The 7871-nt window shown below is 42.2% G+C and overlaps 1 non-coding gene across 1 annotated transcript; it reads right to left on the bottom strand.

The window, feature by feature from the left end:
* Nucleotides 1-7570: 7570 nt before the first annotated feature.
* Nucleotides 7571-7643, bottom strand: trnav-cac (transfer RNA valine (anticodon CAC)). Its single transcript has one exon. It is a non-coding gene; the product is annotated as a tRNA-Val (tRNA).
* Nucleotides 7644-7871: the final 228 nt, after the last annotated feature.

Consider the following 7871-nt stretch of genomic DNA (forward strand, 5'->3'; position numbering starts at 1 on the left):
TAGGTGAGAGCTTAGAATAAACCCTTGATTACACTACAGAGTCACTGAAGGAGTTTCTTTGGCTTCAACAGAAGAGGCCAAAGTGGCCAACCAATAACAGTTGCTGTCATTGGACAACTGAGAAGAGGAGGACAACATGATTAGGTATTTCAATGGCTGCAGAGTGGTGGCTTCTCTCTTCATAGATGTCGCCTACGTATTTCCAGCCTCTCAATACTTCTGACTTTTTCAACATTCACATAATTTTCCATTGTTTTAAAAGCTGAGTAAGTGCACTTTAAAGAAAGTATAAGCTCTGGATAATTTAGTCAAGAAATTTGAAATTACCAATAGTGGACAAAAAGATAGATTGCAATTCAGATCAAGATCAACTTTCATTAGAGACCAGGTTGGGTGGTGGAGGCATATTTTCCTTAAAATCTGATTGAAGATTTGTAGCTCGGGTATCCGTTGTTGTGGTTCTGCTCGCCGAGCTGGAAGTTTTTGCTGCAAATGTTTCGTTCCCTGGCTAGGGAACATCATCAGTGCTGTTGGAGCCTCGTGTGAAGCGCTGCTTTGATGTTTCTTCCGGTATTTATATTGGTTTGTTCTTGCCACTTCCGGGTGTCAGTTTCAGCTGCAGTGATTTGTATGTGGGGTCCAGGTCGATGTGTCTGTTGATGGATGTTCTTGCCAAAAGGACTAGCCACTCTACCATACGTCAGGAGCGTCTCAGAACTGACAGCCAGACTACTGCGACCCTTAGGACTCATAACAGCACACAAGCCAACATCCACGCTCAGACAACAACTCACTAGAACAAAGGACCCAATACCCAGCATGAGCCAAACTAACGTAGTTTACAAAATACCATGCAAGGACTGCACAAAACACTATATAGGACATACAGGAAGACAGCTAACAATCCGCATCCATGAACATCAGCTAGCCACAAAACGACACGACCAGCTATCTCTAGTAGCCATACACTCAGACAACCAGCAACATGAATTTGACTGGGAAAACACCACTATCATAGGACAAGCCAGACAGAGAACAGCCAGAGAATTCCTAGAAGCATGGCATTCATCCCCAAACTCCATCAACAGACACATTGACCTGGACACCATATACAAACCACTACAGCTGAAACTGACACCCGGAAACGGCAAGAACATCCATCAACAGACACATCGACCTGGACCCCACATACAAATCACTGCAGCTGAAACTGACACCCGGAAGCGGCAAGAACAAACCACTATAAATACCGGAAGAAACATCAAAGCAGCGCTTCACACGAGGCTCCAACAGCACTGATGATGTTCCCTAGCCAGGGAACGAAACGTTTGCAGCAAAAACTTCCAGCTCGGCGAGCAGAACCACAACAGCATATTTTCCTTTTCGTCAGAGAACTCACACTGTCCAGAGCCCATCTCTGCCTTGGATACTGTGAGTCTTTCTTTTCTGATCTGCTGTCAAACACATCCAAAAATACACAACCGACACTGATGTTGTCAGTTTGAAAGGCTCTAAGGATGAAGCATACTATTCCCACACTAGAAATCTCTGTCAAACAATTACCAGGGAAACAGAACTCAATAAGTAAGATTATGACAAGCTTAAATCCCCACCTGATCTGCTGCTGAAAGTCATCTCCCATTCACTAGTCAGTTTCCTAGCTTTGGGAAACTTGTGTTGCTCCAGAAATAGTTGGAGCAATTTGAATTTTAAACAGTATTCTATGCACTGTGTAAAATGTTGCTGTCCTTATATCTTCACATACATATAATGTCAGAAGTCACAGTTTTAAAAAGTATATGTACAAACATGTTCCTTCTCATAAAAAAGAAAAGAATACACACATTATTTCCAACTTTCTCCACATAAGTTCTTTAAAAAAATTGTCACATGGAATAACAACTCTGTTCCAATTTCCTCTGTCCCTGCACATAGACGCATACAGCTGTACAGCATGGAAACAAACCCTTCAGTCCGACTCATCCGTGCTGACCAGATATCCTAAATAAATCTAGTCCCATTTGCCAGCATTTGGCCCATATCCCTCTCAACCCTTCCTATTCATATACCATTTTTAAATGTTGTAATTGTACCAACCTCCTCGTCTGGCAGCTCATTCCATACAGGCTCCCACCCTCTGTGTGACAACATTGCCCCTTAGGTCCCTTTTAAATCTTTCCCCTCTCACCTTAAATGTTTACCCTGTAGTTTTGTACTCCCCCCACCTCAGGGAAAAGATCTTTATTCAGGAGAAAGTGAGGAGTGTAGATGTTGGAGATGGGAGTTGAAAAATGTGGCACTGGAAAAGCACAGCAGGTCAGGCATCATTTGAGGAGCAGGAAAGTTGATGTTCCGGATATAAGCTCTTCATTAGGAGTGTGGGAAAGCCCTTCTCTATTGACCCTATCCATGACCCTCATGATTTTATAAACCTATGCCTCCAACATTCCAGGGAAAACAACCCCCAGCCTATTTATCCTCTCCCTATAACTCAAACCCTCCAGCCCTGGCAACATGCTTGGAAATCTTTTCTGAACCCTTTCAAGTTTTGCAACATTCTTCCTTTAGGAGGGGGGGGCCAGAATTGCATACAATATTCCAAAAGTAGCCTAACCCAATCTCCTGTACAACCACAACATGACATCTCAACTCCTATACTCAATGCACTGATCGAGTTTGGTACCCATGAGGATGGCCTCAACCAGGATCTTGAGTTCATGTCACACTACAGGTGACCCCGTTGCTCAATACATTCTCTCTGTCACACACACACACAAGCACACATGCACATATTTACACATCCACTCACAGGCAGATATTCCGTCACACTCACGCACATTCTCTGTCAAGCACTCACACACTCTTTCTTTTCCTCTCATGCACTCACGAATGCACATACTCATAAAAGTCTATGGGGTGAATTTGCATTTGCAGATACATTCTATGTTGTTCAAAAAGCACACAATCTGTAGACAGTCATTAAATGTGACATTTAATAAATTCCTACTTTGGACCAGTCTGACTCAAAGTTGAGATAGAGACAGACTCTCACCTCACATCTTTAATGCATTGTCTGAGCTGAGATGTCACCCTTTGTTTACACTGATAAAATCTTAAGTTGTCTCGGGACTGTGACTTGAAAGAAATTCTGGTGTTTATATACTAATCAATCAAAACCTGCAACCCCATTCTAAGGAATTAAAGACTTAACAGCAATCTAGGTTTGTTTAATACATTGCATCAGTTGTATGACATTTTGATCCTTTATTATAAATTCTGTGTCCTGTGTTCCTGCGCCACTAGCTACCTGGTGAAGGAGCAGCCCTCCGAAAGCTTGTACTTCCAAAGAACCTGTTGGACTATAACCTGGTGTTATGTGAATTTTTAAAAGTTTTTTGACCAAAAAAGGCAAGCGTACTAAAAGCCGCCTTAACCTGTCTTGTTTTTTTAAGTGCTCAGGTCTTATGGGATATGTGTGCAATACTGTTATCTGTTCATCTGGTGTCTGATGGTTCTTGCGACTATTGTTGCCATGCCAAGTGTTATTTGTGTTATGATTCACTGAGGTGGTACTCCGGAAGTCATAAAGGTATACATTACAGAAACAGGCCCTTCAGCCCAACTTGTCCATGCCAAGAAGGTTACCAAAAGTGAACTACCTATCTGTATATGTTTGGCCTGTGGCCCTCTAAACCTTTCCAATCCACCTGATTTTATAAACCACTAGGGTTAATCTTTTTGTCAACAAATAAAGAATAAAAAAATCAGCATTGCATCTAAGTCCACTCTACAAGTGCCCATTAAAGACAGTCTTCAACTTTGTCAGGTCATGATGGTTGCTGAAAATGTGTTGCTGGAAAAGCGCAGCAGGTCAGGCAGCATCCAAGGAACAGGAAATTCGATGTTTCGGGCATAAGCCCTTCATCAGGAATCCTGATGAAGGGCTTATGCCCGAAACGTCGAATTTCCTGTTCCTTGGATGCTGCCTGACCTGCTGCACTTTTCCAGCAACACATTATCAGCTCTGATCTCCAGCATCTGCAGACCTCACTTTCTCCTCGAAGGTCATGATGGTATCAAACATATGGCAATAAGCAGTGCAAGGTGGAAGTATGAGGAAGGTGATGGTGTAGCGGTTCAACTGGACTAATTCTCTGGGGAGGCACATCAGATCAGGCAGCATCTGAGGAGCAGGGGAATTTATGTTTTGGGCATAAGTCCTTCATTAGAGATTCCTGATGAAGGGCTTATGCCGAAAACGTCGATTCTCCTGCTCCTCGGATCCTGCCTGACCCACTGTGCTTTTCCAGCACCACACTCTCGACTCTGATCTCCAGCATCTGCAGTCCTCACTTTCTCCTAATTCTCTGGGGACTCAGATTCAAATCCCACCACAACTGGGATTAAAAGCACTGTCGAATATCAAAACCCAGTATTCCTGAAGTCACCATAAATACTTAAAGTTGTCCATTTATCTTTGCTGAACTGCTCCCCACGATAAAAGTACACCATACCAGTTCACCTCAGTAACAATAAAAAACTATTTATTATAACATATTGTTAACTTTTAACAAGAACGGAATTTTTGATTTATGTACATTAAACTTTACCCTTTTCAAATCCCTTCCCCCACACACAAATACAGAGACTTACACATACTGTTACACTTCACAGGGAGAGAGAACTGGAAATGAAGTGCTATTATTCCCAGAGTCATCACAATCATTAAGCATTCTATTGAAGTATGCAGAACTCCCTAATTTACCTGTCTTTCAAATCCAAGTTGGCAGAAAGTACAGTAAAAGTTTCTAAAGTTATTACAAATAAATAGATTTTGGCTACAAATCAACAATTATTATTTGTCTCCACATATCTACAGAAATTAAAACTCTAATACCGTTATAAACCACCCCTCATAAACAAACAAGTACATTGAAAAACATGGGTATTACTGATGAAGGGAAAATTGGGAAAGAGGTCTCTGTTCAGATGATCTGCTGAGATGGTTCTTGTGCTGATCAGTATGTTGATTGTTGGTCTTTGTTCTCTGGAGTCTTTCATTAGTTTGCAGGAGGCACAGGATAGCTGTTTCAAACATAAAAAGGTCTCTGATTTATTTATTAAAAGTCACAATCTACAGTATTTGCTGAAGGAAAAATAAACTAATGTTCTTCAGACTTAAAGTGGTTTTAGAGCAGAGAACAGAGAGAGGTCTAATTGCTTTCCCCCGTACTGTTCAGATACATGAGAACTAATCACATAGTTGTCGACAGGCGAATGCTTTTCCATTGAAAACTTGTCTATAGTCCACAAACCAGCTAGTTGTTGCTGGTTGAATCTCCACTGCTACACACCCTTGGTTCATCTCCATCCTCTGCTACTTCTTGAATCAGCAGCTGTAGTAAATGGTGCTAATGGGTGCCAGGTGTTTGCTTTCAACAATCCTTTGTTTTTGAAAATAGTGCTTTTCTCCCTGTTTCTCGCGCGTGCGTGCACACACTCTCTCTCTCTCTCTGTCTCACTCACACATACCCACATATAAATAGATTAAAAAAGACAAAACACAAATATCATGAGTGGAGAGAAAGTATTGTCAGAAGAACTCACAAAAGAACCATATCCTTTCTAAAATATACTATACACTTGTCCAATACTCTCTGATAACAATAGGTGTCCCTGAAAGGTTTCAGACCACTTTTGTCTTCTTGCTTCTTGTTGAATCTGAAATATTTCACGCTCTGTACCAGCATCAATTTCCTTCAAAGACAGTGCAGTTCCCTACAGCATGGCAATGATGTACATCTGCTTCTTTTCTAATACTTCATTTCCAATGATATCTCTGCAAATGAATCATCCTTTAAACATCTTGCAAATGATGTGAGGCAGAAAGAGGCAGGTTCAAGAAAGATCATTTGCATTGGCTTGTGGTCAGACCCTACTATCATTTTCTCTCTTTTGTACGGCTACATGGATGAAAAGTATACAATGAAAGACAATAGCCAGGCTCCTTAATGTGTGGACAGTGTTCTGTTTGTGTTCACACTCTGGATACAAACACAGCGGGCTGTCCTCACTGCCTGGGGGTTACTCCAAGTCCTGTTTCACTGACATCACACTGCAGGGTGACTCCATTGTTACATCATCATCCCTCAGCACTGGTGATGTCATCACTAGTTGTTTGATGGGAGTGAAAGCTGCTTCTTGTTCTGTGTCCCAGTCCCACTGAACACCCTGCACAGTGAGACTGGGTACAGGGAAATACATCCTGACTACAAATTGGACAAGAACACAGTCAGGTAGTCTTTGTATAGGATCGGTAATGTTTTGGAAAATAAAGCAACAATGTTCAGGCTTTACTATAGAATTTAGATTGATTGGATTTCTCCCCAGTTTAATTGCTTTATTGTTCAGCATATACACTGTTCGAAAGCCTTGTCACACTTTAATATGGCTTCTCACCAATGTGGATCTGCTGTTGCTTCAAGAATTTTAAGGAATGGGTGAAAACTTATCAATGCATTGCATTTGAAGAAATTTTTTCCCGTTTGAATCCTTGGTGCCCAGGAGGGTCAAGAACATCAGAAATGCTTCAGCACAAACTTCAGACCTGTGTATGAATCTGCTGATGGAGCAGGAAGTATGATGACCTTGAGAATGATTTGTCACATATTTCACATGAATGGTTTCTCTTCCCATGTGAATATGTTGGCAGCAATGGAGGCCCATTGATTGAGGAATGATTTGTCATACACTTTGCATGTGAATGCTTTCTCCCTAGTGTGAATTCTCTAATGGAGTGGAATTGTTGTGACTGTGAGAACAACTCATTGCTCACATCACTTGTTAATGGTTTCTCCCCGTGTGTGTAATTCTGCGAATGATCTGTCACAAACTTGACACGTGAAGGTTTTTCCCCCATGTGAATGCGCTTGTGTTTATGGAAGTTTGATGGTGAAGAGAATGATTTCTTGCACATCTCTCCTGTGTGAATTAATTTGTGTACACGCGATGGTGATACAAATATTCCGTCACACGCTTTGCAGGTAAATAATTTCTTGCCATGTGAATGTGTTGGTGCACTTGAAGAGTTGACAACTGGGAGAACGATTGTTTGCACACATTGCATGTGAATGGCTGTGTGAGTACAGCAGTGTTGTATGAGGCTTGTTAAATGTGCAAAACCTTGTTATACACCTCTCATTTCAGGGGCTTCTCTCCAGTTTGATTAGATTAGATTACTTACAGTGTGGAAACAGGCCCTTCGGCCCCACAAGTCCACACTGACCCGCCGAAGCGCAACCCACCCATAGCCTTACATTTACCCCTTACCTAACACTATGGGCAATTCAGCATGGCCAATTCACCTGACCCGCACATCTTTGGACTGTGGGAGGAAACCGGAGCACCTGGAGGAAACCCACGCAGACATGGGGAGAACGTGCAAACTCCACACAGTCGCCTGAGGCGGGAATTGAACCCGGGTCTCAGGCGCTGTGAGGCAGCAGTGCTAACCACTGTGCCACCGTGCCGCCCACAAAGATAATGCGTAAGGTGGCAAAGGACATGGACTTGCCTTCTCTGAGGTTTCAACTCAGGACCTTCAGATTGTGAGACTGACGCGCTACCTACTGCGCTAAGAAGGCCAGCCAACAGAATATGCTGGTTGCTATCTTATGTTGATGAATGTGTGAAGGCTCAGTGACACACCTCACACTCAAATGGCTTCACTTTCATGTGGCTACTTTTATGTTAACAATTGTTCAAAAGATGCGGGTTGTGTGTTAGGAGATTTTATAAATCAATGGAGTCCCCCTCACAAGCCTTACAATTGAACTGTCTCTCACCAATACGAATGATTGAGTGGCTCATGA

The sequence above is a fragment of the Hemiscyllium ocellatum genome, chromosome 35, assembly GCF_020745735.1.
Source record: "Hemiscyllium ocellatum isolate sHemOce1 chromosome 35, sHemOce1.pat.X.cur, whole genome shotgun sequence".
Lineage (NCBI taxonomy): Eukaryota > Metazoa > Chordata > Chondrichthyes > Orectolobiformes > Hemiscylliidae > Hemiscyllium > Hemiscyllium ocellatum.